Source organism: Lygodium microphyllum, chromosome 9, assembly GCF_053477565.2.
Source record: "Lygodium microphyllum isolate KBCC chromosome 9, Lygodium_microphyllum_v1.1.10, whole genome shotgun sequence".
NCBI classification, from domain to species: domain Eukaryota; kingdom Viridiplantae; phylum Streptophyta; class Polypodiopsida; order Schizaeales; family Lygodiaceae; genus Lygodium; species Lygodium microphyllum.
The window spans coordinates 50,020,277-50,033,334 of record NC_141143.1 but is presented as its reverse complement, the minus strand read 5'-3'; the positions used below and the strand labels follow the sequence as shown (position 1 = coordinate 50,033,334).

At 41.9% G+C, this 13,058-nt stretch overlaps 1 long non-coding RNA gene across 1 annotated transcript; it reads right to left on the bottom strand.

Annotated features, from left to right (window-relative positions):
• Window positions 1-468: 468 nt before the first annotated feature.
• LOC148031018 (uncharacterized) lies at window positions 469-2,121 on the bottom strand. Its single transcript, XR_015691973.1, has 3 exons — window positions 1,995-2,121; window positions 1,716-1,892; window positions 469-928 (listed from the first exon to the last, which is right to left on the bottom strand). It is a non-coding gene; the product is annotated as an uncharacterized LOC148031018 (long non-coding RNA).
• Between the last annotated feature and the right edge of the window lie 10,937 nt (window positions 2,122-13,058).

Below are 13,058 nucleotides of genomic sequence, written 5' to 3'. Positions count from 1 at the left end.
GGACCTCTCATTTTCTCCCTATAAAATTGGCAATTTGGTCCATAAGGATACGAGCTCTACTCATGATTTCATACTTGGAAGAGGCATTAAGTAGCTTCTCCCAATGCAAGGATGAAGTAGAGATGGGCCTTGGTGGCATCAATTGCACTTTCATGGATGGCTGCGCATCAAAACAAAAAAGGTATTGGCAATCTTTAGTACAATTTTGTTCTAACTTTTTTCTTTTTACAATGTAAAAATTTAGCTTGCACAGAAGGTTTTTAGCATTTAGAAATTGGAATCACAAAATGAATACTATAAATAATTTTTTTATAAAGTTGTACTTAAGCACCAATTACATAGATTGAGATTTAATAAATTTCAATCAACTAATAATGAATTGAAAATAAATATTCACATGCACCTCACCTCGCTCAAATTTTTAATTGTAGATGGTTCATCGTGTGTATTCATAATAAAAGTATCCATTGTATTTCCATTGAAAGTTTACAATTTCATATACAAGATTACATCAGATCCATGCTCAATGATGTGTTGGATATGGACCAATGACTATCTTGATGATAAAGCTTCAAAGAAATTGTATTTACAAGGAATCAAGTGGCAAGGCCATATCAATGAGAGATTAAAAAAGAGAGGATATTTGCCAAGCTAAATGGGAATAATCGTAAGAAACTTTGGTGGAAAAATGGCATCATCAAGGGCATCACTGCAAAAAACACAAAAAGTAGTCATTAAGGTGAAGTAACACATCAATACAAGTATGGTAGAAAGGAATAGCACTTACAAAGATAGTAGCATTCCTCCATGAAACAAAAATTCCATTTATCTTACTTCTTCAACAACCATAACAATGTTGCTAGCGAATGACAACATCTCCACCTGTCAACAACCTATAATCACAATCACTTCTTACCCTTGAGTTACTCTGCACAAATGACATTAAATCCATAAGTAACAAGTCTTCATAGAGCCAATCTAATTTTCAATGTATGTGATAGCATTTATAATTAAAATGTTTAACTTGTGTGCATAATTAAATTTTACAAATCCGTTCAAGTTGAAATCTCTCTCTCTCTCTCTCTCTCTCTCTCTCTCTCTCTCTCTCTCTCTCTCTCTCTCTCTCGTGTGGCCCCCCAACCACTTGTTTATAATGTCTCTATAACATGTGGTGGCACCTTTCTTATTTTGTACTTGATGGATGTTGCTAGAGGGATCAATGTAAGTGGATGGATGACATCTTAAGGATGGTGACACGATAATGCTTGACGAATGATAAGCAAGTAAGTATGCTTCAAATGATGTGAAAATGGCATATTGTAACTTTGAGACAATGTGAAGTGTGCAAAGCTTTCATTAGAGGATTCATGGAGGACTTATGATGTGAAGTGTGCTCTGCTTCTACGGGCCAACGGATAGGACGTGCCTGTACTAGGATGATAAGCCTCACCATGTGACGGGCGACTGGGCAGTGGGAGCACGTCAAGGCAGAGGCTGAGAGGCTCCCTCTCGTGCTGCAGGACTACCTGACTTATGGTGAGATGTAGATGATTACAACAAGAAGACGTTGAATGTGCGGCGGCCTCCCTCCACGACAGACTATGACGGCTTAATGACAAATAATACTGCAGCTTTGATTACAGGACGCATGGACGGAGGACACGACGATTGCCAATCTAGTCCAAGACTCAAAGATGGGGCAAGTTAAACTCGACCTCAGGCACAACGACTCGACAACAGGGAACCAAACAACGAGCTCCATGCGACTGCGCCCCGTGCTGCCTTGAACAGCCTGCCACCCTGCTTTGAAGTCCCTCTCAAGTCCTCACAAGAAGGCGAGCAAAAGCATTCGGAAGTTCAGGGGTGCAACTATGTAGGTCGCCGCTTACAACCTGCTATGTATCAAGGGGAGGCTAGGTTACTGTAGCTTGAGTGCGAGAGAGAGAGAGAGAGAGAGAGAGAGAGAGAGAGAGAGAGAGAGAGAGATGCCATACTGCGAGAGAGTATGGGGGGGAGTCCCGTCATCAAAAACTCGGAGTGACTCTCGTCGTGGTGAGGGGCCCTTGACTGTTGACACCGAAAACTCATTTCTGCCAGCCACAGCAGTCCGTCACGGAAGGGAAGGGTGACCGTGACGCGAAAGGGAACGAGGTACACTATCTTCCCAAGGCAGTTAGTAAGGGTGACGATTTCAATTATTATTATTGAAACGTAGGTGAAGGCTTTGATTGGTGATTGCTGATGGCGGCGCGATCGACGGGCAGTTTTAAAAAAAAAGCCTCAAAAGGCTTTTAATATTGAGCTTAGCATTTAAGGCTTTTAGCCTTTCGGAAAAGCAAGGCTTAAAACGCCGTAGGCTTTTTGAAAAGGCAAAAGAAAACACAATGTATGAGGACTCACGAGATTGAAAAACTATATAAGGGAGCCACAAGTGGTGCTCTAACTTTGCCCTACTCTATCCAAGCTTCTTGTATCTTGTGCGGAGAGTGGAGGGTCGCATGCGAGAAGTGTGCTCTTGTTGTGCCCATTTGGAAGTTGAAAAATTTGGATGCAGAGGCGCCGAGTGTTGACTCAAGGTTCTTGTCAAGGGATGAGAATTTAATTCAGTTGGATTTGTATTTGAAGTTTGTTTTGAACTTTGTACGAAGTGTTCGTGCTTTCGATTTTTGTGTTGGATTTATGTGATTGCTTTACCCAGAATTAAGTTTTTTAGTTGTTTTTGAGCTACAAGAGACATTGTGTGTTGTTTGGTTTCGTGTGTAGCTTGAGGTGTTTTGTCAAATATTTAAATTTTTGGTGTTGTATTGTACATCCGATAAAGTCAATTATTATCACCGGTACTCATTAACGTCTCGTTATCGGGTTGTGAGTGAGGCTTGCTCTTCGATCACCGCTCACGTAACATCGTCTTCAATTATTTGCTTCATATTGCACTACAACTTCTCCTCTGTTTCTCTTTTACATCATCACCTTTCTACTCATGTGTGTAAAAAGTGCTCTGGTCTACTTCTAATTTGGCTAAGTGGTACCCTTTTCACATCCCTTAATGTGAGAAGATTGATCCTACTTGTGTAGAGGCGAGAAGTGCTCATTTTCTCCTCAATGTCTTTGCCCCATCCAAAAAGAAAGAAAATACCACTAAAGCAGTTGAACGCATTTAGGCTTTTACACACTCATATGCATAATGACACATGAATGTGTGGAGTACCTAGAGTCTCTTACCTTTGGAGGATGCTAGTAATGAGCATGTTCTCATGTAGATCCTAGTTGTAGTTGGCAAGCACCCAACCAAAATGCATAATAAAAGACACATCAAAAGATTACCCTAGCTTTGCAACACTCCACCCTTCCACCCACTATGCTTCAAGGACATGAACCAATGAACATCAAACCAACCATCAACCTTTGCAAATAGAATTCCTTGAACTTTACGCTTTATACCCAAGGACACTCAAATCCATGATTAGAGGCACTCTTAATTGAAACTCCATCACAAAGGGACATTACCGTCAAGCTTTAACCCACATAATTGATTCTTACATATACAAAAGACATTTATTAGTTTGCAAGAGAATTGTTTACATAGAAAAGCATGGCACACTAATGGATGCATGGTAAAGCCTACAAATACATTCTTTTTTAAAATATGATTTAAAATATTTGGAGAAAATTCCAATGGTTCTATCTCAACCACATGCTATCTACAGACCGTGTGATTAAGACAAGTTTACCATTATTGAAAGTTGCAACTTCACCTAGGGGTTAGAAAGCTTTTATCTAGTGGCAATGACAACTTGTATTGTCTAACTATTCAACTTCCTTGCAAAGAGTAAATAATCTTGGACTTAATTTTAGTATACTACTAAATGGATCTGCTTATTCATAGGTTCAAAGGATGATGGTATATTGTGGGAGAGCATAGTGCAGTCGAAAATAGGCCAATGGATCAACACAAAACACAACTATCCCAAGATCAATCCCCTCACACTCAAAGAATAGTAGATTGTCCTTTTTTGGTGGCTAAACCATTGTTTGGTCTTGCAAAAGAAAGAGATAATAAAGGTAATATGAATGTGAGAAAGAACCATACTAAAAGAAAGCATGGTAAGACAAAGAACAAGAAAAGGGGAGCAAGTACATATCTCCATATGGATATCATTGCCATTATTCATATTTAGAACTACTACATGTACCTTTTATGTTGCTTGTCAAAGCAAAACATACTAAGTCCTCTATAGCTAAAGAAAATAAGTTTTTAAGAAAAAGAGGTATGTACATTATACTTATCCACAACCCCTGTGTATGGCAAATATCGCAAGGTTAAAAATTAAAGCGTTATGACAAAGAAGTGAGTAAATTTGCCTATAGGAAAAATGTTAATCTGAAGATTAGTTTGAATATAGCAAATGATTTCAAATAGTAAAGCAAGGAACATGTTTTTAAGAAACAATCTCATTAATCTTCTCTATGGCAAGTCCCATGGAGCAAGAGCACGTATTGATCATTGCAGGGCCCACAAGAGAGAAAAAGAAACATATATTGCATGCATGGTAGGTTGTAAAGAGCAAGAGAGACATGTTTTCTAGTTCCTTGAACCCAAAAAAGGCACAAACTGATCTGAAATTAGTATTCAAGATAGCATCACTATAAAAATTCTTATCCTTGCCCTAGAGCGACCATCGAGCAAGATAGATAAGCTCATAGGCCAAATAGTTGGCATGGAAATATGACATGACACAACCATAATCAACTATAAAAAATAATGTTTAATCTAAGGGAAAAGTGAAAAAATTGCACCACAAACTCCTCCATCTATTCACACAAAAACACCTATACAACTAACTCCTCCATTTGATCAAAATCCTCCATCGCCATACTTAAGTAATCTTTATGCTTCTTCTTCATCTCATGCTCCCAACTTTGTATCTCTATCTATGTGTCTTAAGAGTTAGGACAACTAGAAATCATACATCCTTGCACAGTCATGTCTCTAATATATGAGATAGATGATTTGAGTGCACGGGGACCATAGCCTCATATAGGTGTCAAAGTGCCATGGGATGATGGATCGATTGTTAGGGTGGGGAGAGAGAGAAAGAGAGAGGGTGTGTGTGCACACTAGGCTACAACATGAAAGAGCAAGTGCGATTGCTACAATTTCGTAGAAGGCCATTCACCACATGTCAAGAGCAACATGAGTCCACCATATGCAAGGACATAGATACCTAAGCTACCATAGTCCTAGCCATAGCACCATCATCCTTGTATGCATCATTCTTTGGTTGATCATTCTCAAAAAGATCATCACCTTGCTCATGACTTCAACCATCATTTTTTGGGTACTAAAGTGGGAGCTCAGTCTCATCCACCAAGACCCACGGACCGCTTATTGATTCAAGTGTTTCAAATGAGCACAAATGGCTATCTCTCACCTAGTCAATGTGCCTTTGATTCCACAGGGGTGTAGTGAGCTTATCTTGATGCTCGAATGAGTAGCCTCCTCCCTCAAACAAATCAGTAGCTCCACTATTCAAGATGTGAGCTCAAGTAATCGCAAGCCTCCCCCTGCAAGCTCCATCCTCCATAGCCGTGTGCGAGAGAAGAGAAGAGAAGAGAAGAGAAGAAGAAGAGAGGAGAAGATGGAGAGCTTCTCCACCACAGTCCCTTACCCTCCTTCACACTCTCACACTCCCTCTCTCAAGCACACACAAGAAAGCAAGAAGGAGAGAAGAAGAGAAGAAGAAGAGACCACTTTAGCCATACACCAAAGAATGAGCTTCTCATTCATTTTTTGAGTTTATATACAAGCCCTAAATCCCTTGGGCACTCCTTGGGCATCCATTCCCTTTTTTACATGACTAGGCATCTTGCCAAGGTCCTCTTTCTCTATTCCCTCTTCTAGTTGCCTTATCCCTTCGCCTATGCTCATTTAGGCTTTACAATTTGCACAAGAGGGAGCTTGGCACTCTTTTACAAAATTTTAGTGGTGCCTTTGCATTTTAAGATGCACCTTTGTCTTCGACTTGGCCTTCGAGGTTGCCCTCGTGCTTTTGGCCTTTCTTCCCTTATTCCTTTGCATGGCTGTCTTTTTTTTTGCATTATTCCATATTTTTAAAATTTCTTTTTCTTGCCTTGCATCGGGGTTAATAGGTACAGTGCATATGCACTATTGAGTGCAACTTCTACACAAGCCCTAATACTTAGCATCTTTTTGATACCCAAATCTTTTTAAATTCTATTTCCTCCTAAACTTAATGGTCTCCACTACCCTGGCTATTAAAGTCCCCATTGCCTTTGTGGCCTTCCCTTTAGAATACATATGCTTATGCTACTACTTCCTCCTCCTCTTCTTATTAGATCCTTAAATCCTAAGGTCACCTTGTCATTTGCTAGAGAGATTGGTTGTATAGATGTGAGCAAGCTAATTTCACCTTTTCCACATTTCATGGAAGAAGATCTTCAAAGTAGGACCTCTATTTTCATCGCATCGCTCTCAATTTGGAGGTCTCACATGGCTAAACTTATAAAACCAGTGTTGAACATGGAAGAGCACATGGATTAAATGAGGATCACTTGATTGCACCAAGGGATTGTAGGGTGCTGCAAATCAATATCTTCAAACCAACTGTAGAGGGATTGAAGTAGCATGTCCCACCCCTCTTAGGATTTGTACATATTAATGTGGGCTTAGATAGTGGCAAAATGCATCAGTGTGAAGCTGCTCACCGATCCATAAGCCATGGGTGGAGATTGAAGTAGCACATCCCACTTGGGATTTGTATCTAATATCATGGGCTTAGATAATAGCAACATGCATACATGGGGAGCCATCCACCAATCCACAAGCCAGGAATGGAGATCAAAGTAGCATGTCCCACCCTCCCCTCTTTGGATTTATATATAATAATGTGTGCTTAAATGCCAATAGTATGTATCCATGTGGAGCCACCCACCATCAATCCACAAACCAAGAATAGGGGGGAGAAATGTGTCAGCTTGTCATCACACAAGTAGAGAGAGAGAGAGAGAGAGAGAGAGAGAGAGAGAGAGAGAGAGAGAGAGAGAGAGAGAGAGAGAGAGAGAGAGAGAGACAAAAGTGGGTTTTGAGCATGAAGAGAGAGAGAAAGAAGAAAAAGTAGTGGTGGTGGTGGTGGTGGTGGTGGTGGTGGTGGTGGTGGTAGTGGTAGTGGTAGTGGTAGTGGTAGTGGTAGTTCTCAGAACGTGAGAATAGGGTGGCCAACAAGTTAAGGGCACACCCAACATGTAAGGGCATGATGTGGAGGTCCTTAAATCCAATCATGCAATTAGGATATTCAATTCTTGCTAGAAATAATGTTACTGCTACCTTGGTGGTGGTGGTGGTGGTGGTGGTGGTAGTAGTGGTAGTGGTAGTGGTAGTGGTAGTGGTAGTGGTAGTGGTAGTGGTAGTGGTAGTGGTAGTGGTAGTGGTAGTTCTCAGAATGTGAGAATAGGGTTGCCAACAAGTTAAGGGCACACCCAAGATGTAAGGGCATGATGTGGAGGTCCTTAAAGCCAATCATGCCATTAGGAAGTTCAACTCGCTAGATCCTAAGAGTGTCAAATGCATTTTCCTTGGTTATGGGGATGCACGTGAGATGGGTTACCGTCTCTGGGATCCGCAGGCGTGAAAAGTCATCCCCAATCATCATGTAGTTTTCCATGAAGACAAGATGCATAGGCAGCCTGAGAGAGTTGTTGAGATCCACAAGGTCATATTTCAGGAGGAGCCGAGAGCTCCCGCACAGCCAGTTGGACAGCCTATAGCTGCAGTAGATGCTCATGGTCAGGGTGTTGGACAACTAGCTGGGCAGGCAACAGAGCTTGCCGTGAGAGAGTCTGCTAGAGACAGATGTCCACCTGATAGATTTCAGCCCTCGATGCATTATGTCTTGGTTATAGATGCATGAGAGCCTTTCACTTATGATGAGGCTATGCGCAAGGGTGACAATCACTCCTGGGAGAGGGCTATGCAGTTTGAGATAGACTCCTTGCATAAGAATGAGACTTGGGATTTGGTTTCCTTGCCTAAGGGCAAGAAGGCTTTGCCATGCAAGTGAGTGTACAAGCTGAAAAGTACCCGTAGACACCCCAAGCCGGGATACAATGCTAGATTGGTAGCAAAGGGTTTTAAGCAGGAGCATGGTGTGGACTTTGATGAGGTCTTTTCTCCTGTGGTTAAGATGACCACCCTGCGCTTAGTCTTGGCTTTGGTTGCTCAACTTGACTTGGATTTATACCAGATGGATGTCAAGACGGCTTTCTTACATGGGGACTTGCATGATGAGATTTATATGGAGCAGCTTAAGGGCTTTGCAGAACCTGGTAGGGAGCACCTAGTGTGCAAATTGAAGAAAAGTCTTTATGGCTTGAAGTAGGTACCTAGGGAGTGGTATCATAAGTTTGATGCCTTTATGCAGTCACAGGGCTACAACAGGAGTGCTATGGATCCGTGTCTTTACACGAAGAAAGCATGTGATTGTTCTCTATTGATTTTGGTACTCTATGTGGATGAAATGCTGATAGCAGGGAAAGCTCATGATGAGCTAGATGCTCTTAAGGCTCAGCTCAAGAAGGGCTTTGAGATGAAAGATCTGGGACATGTCTCTCACATACTTGGTATGCGCATTAGACGCGACAGGCATCAGGGACTCCTCTACTTATCACATAGGGAGCATATTCATAAAGTCCTTGAGCACTTCCACATGTAGGACATAAAGCCTATTGGCTGTCCATTGCGTTCTTATGTGAAGGTATCGTAGGCTGATTGTTCGTAGACAAATGAGCAGAGGGCTGAGATGGCCAAGATTCCCTATCCATCCGTACTGGGCAGTCTTATGTATGCCATGATAGCCACTCGTCTAGATATTGCCTTTGCAGTTGGTGTTGTGGCACGCTATATGGCTACACCTGGCAAGAAGCATTGGGATGCCGTGAAGGGTATCATGAGGTACCTGAAGGGCACTGCAGATATGTGCATACGCTATGGCAGCCAGGATACAGGAGTTGTGGGGTACACTGGCTTTGATTATGCAGGACATGCAGATAGTAGGAAGTCCACTTCCAGCTATGTATTCACCTATGCTGGAGGTGCTATTTCTTAGATGTCCAGGGTGCAGAAATGCACGGCCCTTTCTACTACAGATGCCGAGTATGTTGCAACCACTGAGGCTTGCAAGGAGGCCATTTGGTTGGGTCGTTTGGTTGTTGACCTTGGTATTGATACTATCCCTACACTGCATTCGGATTCTATGAGTGCTATTCAGTTAGCCAAGAATTCGGTCTTCCATGCGAAGACGAAACACATTGAGGTGAGGTATCGCTTCATACGTGGGGTCGTTGAGGACAAGTCTGTTGACCTTGTCAAGATATCAACTGACCAGAATCCTGCAGATCTGCTCACGAAAAGCCTCTCTACAAAGCGCTTTGCATTCCTCAGGAGGTTGATGGGCATGGGATGAGATGACGTCTTTCCTCATCTTGTTGTACATGTGTACATGCTGTACTGTCTTTTTTTCATTTTTCTTTTCACTCACCAGGGCAGATTCACCTTTAAAAGTGGGAGGTTTTTGGGGGTAAAGACTGTTGAGATATCGAGCTCCACTCATGATATGCCAGGGTGACCGTTGTGCATTTATGTCACCGACTTGTCAGTTTGCAGATGTGGTTGGTACACCGCCCATGAATAATAGCTAGATGACAACTATCCTTATCTACTCTAGTTCGTGGCTCAGTTAGTATGCCACCTTAGTTAGTTGAGTTTGGTTTGAGACCCATATATAGGGTTCTTCTATTTCTATGTACTAGAGTTCTTTTGGCTTACACAACTAAGAAGAGGAAAACCGTTTTCAGCCTCCACCTTTGTGTATATTCCCCCATTTGTGCAAGCAAGAAAGCTACAAGTGAGACTCCTTCCTTCTCTCCCACAATCTTGACATGGTATCAGAGCCTTGTTCATGGTAATGAGCTCAAGAAAGCAAGCCAAGTTCGCGGTGTTCTGGTAAGAAGACTAGTGTTGCTTTCATTTTTCTGGTGTGGGAGCAAGTCTCTGCAGCAGGTAGCACAGCCGAAAAGTACAGGAGTGCATTGTCTCAGGTTGAGACGCCCTTCCCGGTGAAGCAAGAGGGCAGTATATGCTACGGGCGAGGGCTTCAGCCCTCGGTGACCCTGTTTTTTTGATTTGAGACCATTTCGGGGCCTGTTTTGGAGGCGAAAGTTTTCTGCACGCACTCAAGAAAAGGCCCAGTTTTATGCTGTGCGACCACTATTCTACAGGTCGGTGAAAAGTTACCACATAAATTGCATCGTATGCTTGTGTGTAGAGACATTGGGAGTTACAGAATCATCCTTGTTGCCAGTTGATGCAAAATTGTCACTAGGAAGTGACTGTGTGGTCAAATACCACTTTCGTCAGTTTTGCAGATTTGCCCTTGTGAGGTTGAAGTTGTGTTCTTTGCAGTGACATAATTTTTTGTAGCGTTCTGTAATGGCGCCTGATTCTCTTTCATAGATTGTCACTGAAAAGCTTGACAAGAACAACTTCCAACCATGGAAGTTTAGAATGACGAATTTCCTTATGGAAAAATGATATTGGGAATTTATTGCAGGAAATGAAGAAGAACCAGTTATTCCTGATGTTCCCAATCAATAGCAAATGCAAGCATTTAAAGCATGGCATGAGAGAGCCAGAAAAGTGATGTACTGGCTGTCTATCAGTGTTTCAGACTCTATGATTGTACATATTCAGGATGCAAGTACGCCAAAGGAGGCATGGGATACTCTGTCAAAAATGTATAGCACAAATACGCAAGCCAGGAAAATGCAGCTCAAGCAAGAGTTGCACAATGTGCAAAGAGAAAGTATGAGCATCAATGACTACCACATGAAGGTGAAGAAGATCGCAGATGCACTTGCTTCCATTGGGTCACCAGTGGAAGATGATGATTTAGTTTCCGTGACCTTGAATGGTCTAGGAAAGGATTATGCACAGTTCCGAACATCCATTTCCGTCCGTGAAAGATTTTCTGATTTTGAGGAGTTGATTGCTCTTCTAATTTCTGAGGAGCAGGGAAATGGTGGTGCATCTTCTTTAGGAGGAACTTCAAAAGAAGCTGTCTTCTACTCAAATATTGGAAGATGTAGAGGCAGAGGTAGAGGAGGCCGATCTGGAGGCCGTGGTAGAAATCAGAATATGTAGCAGACTCAAGAAAACCAGTCCTATGGAGGAGGACGTGGTAACTCTAGAGGCAGGAGGAGCCAAAGAGGTCGTGGTGGATGGCAAAGAGGGCAAAATGCAAACAGCAATGTTGAATGCTACTACTGTGGTAAAATGGGTCATATGGCTAAAGACTACTATAAAAAGCAGAATGACATCTTGAATGGAAAATTGCAACAAGAAAATTATGCATATTCTAGTAGACGGGGTGATGACAGAAATGAGCATTTGTTTATGGTGCAGCACATGAACAATTCTGTGACAAGTGCAGAAGAAAGGAACGATGTATAGTATGTTGACTCAGGTGCATCAAACCCCATGACAGGTCATGCAGAATGGATGGAGGATGCAAGAAAAATGGAAAAACCAGGATTTGTGGAGACTCGTGATGATACTGTACATCCTATTGTGCAGATTGGAAAGATTCCTTTGTCTATGCAAGATGGGAAAAAGAAATACCTGTCAGATGTATTTCATGTCCCGAATATCACCAAGAATCTGGTTTCTGTTGGTCAAATGGTTGAGCAGGGCTTGCAGGTCAGATTTAATCCTCATGGATGCTTTGTTGAGAATATGAAAAATAAAGGTCGCTTGATAGCAAAAGGAAAGAAGAAGGGCAGAATGTTTACATTGGATGCAGACATGCCTGAATTGAGTGCAGCAATGTTTGCACATGGGACCGGTGTAGTTGCAGATATTGATATCTGGCATAAACGCATTGGTCATGTTAATATACAGCGACTTAAATCAATGCAGGCCCAAAATATTGTTGCAGGATTGCCTAAATTCAAGGTTGCAGAAATGCATAAGATATGTGAAGCCTATCAGTTTGGAAAACAGGCAAGGAAACCATTTTCTAGACATGTTCAAGAGAGTAAGAAGCCATTGGAATTAATCCACTCTGATGTGTGGACTACTAAAGCTGGATCTCTTGGAGGCTGTCATTATTTTGTCACTTTTATTGATGACTATAGCGAAAAAGTTTGGGTGTATTTTATGAAAAAGAAAAGTGAAGTTTTTGGGCATTTCAAAACTCTTAAAGCTATGGTTGAAAAAGAAACAGGCCTGCAAATAAAATGCCTAAGGTCAGATGGAGGGGGAGAGTACCTCTCAAATGAGTTTGCAAGGTTATTGCAGGAGCATGGCATAAAGCAGCAATATTCATGCAATCATACCCCACAACAAAATGGAATTGCAGAAAGGAAAAATAGGCATATTGGAGAGGTATCTCGTGCCATGCTCAATGAAAAAGACCTGCCAGATTTCTATTGGGCTGAGGCAGTTGCTACAATAGTGTACATAATGAACATGACTCCCATTGCAGCAATACATGGGATGACTCCAGAGGAGAGGTATACTGGTAGGAAACCAGATATTTCTCATTTGAAGATTTTTGGCTGCATTGCCTATGTTCATGTGCCAGATGAGTTGAGATCCAAGTTGGATCCAAAAGCTGAGAAGTACATCTTTATTGGTTACTCTTTGCAGAGCAGAAAGGGTACAGATGCTATAACCCTTCTACTCGTAAGTTTACAGTGAGCAGAGATGTTGTTTTTGATGAGATGAGTAGCTGGTATAAACCAGTAAATGTGACTGATAATGTAGATGCACAAAATGGTAATGCTGCACAGAATTCACAGCAACAGTCACAAGATATTAGTGGACCTGGAGCGTTCTCTAGCAGTGGTTCACATTCTTCGCCATGGACAGGCAGATTGAGATCAGGAGAATCTTCTCAAAGCAATGCAGATAGTGGTATATAGGTATCACGAAAAGGAAAAGAGAAGGTAGATCAGTCCATGTTTGATGTGAATGCAGGTCACTC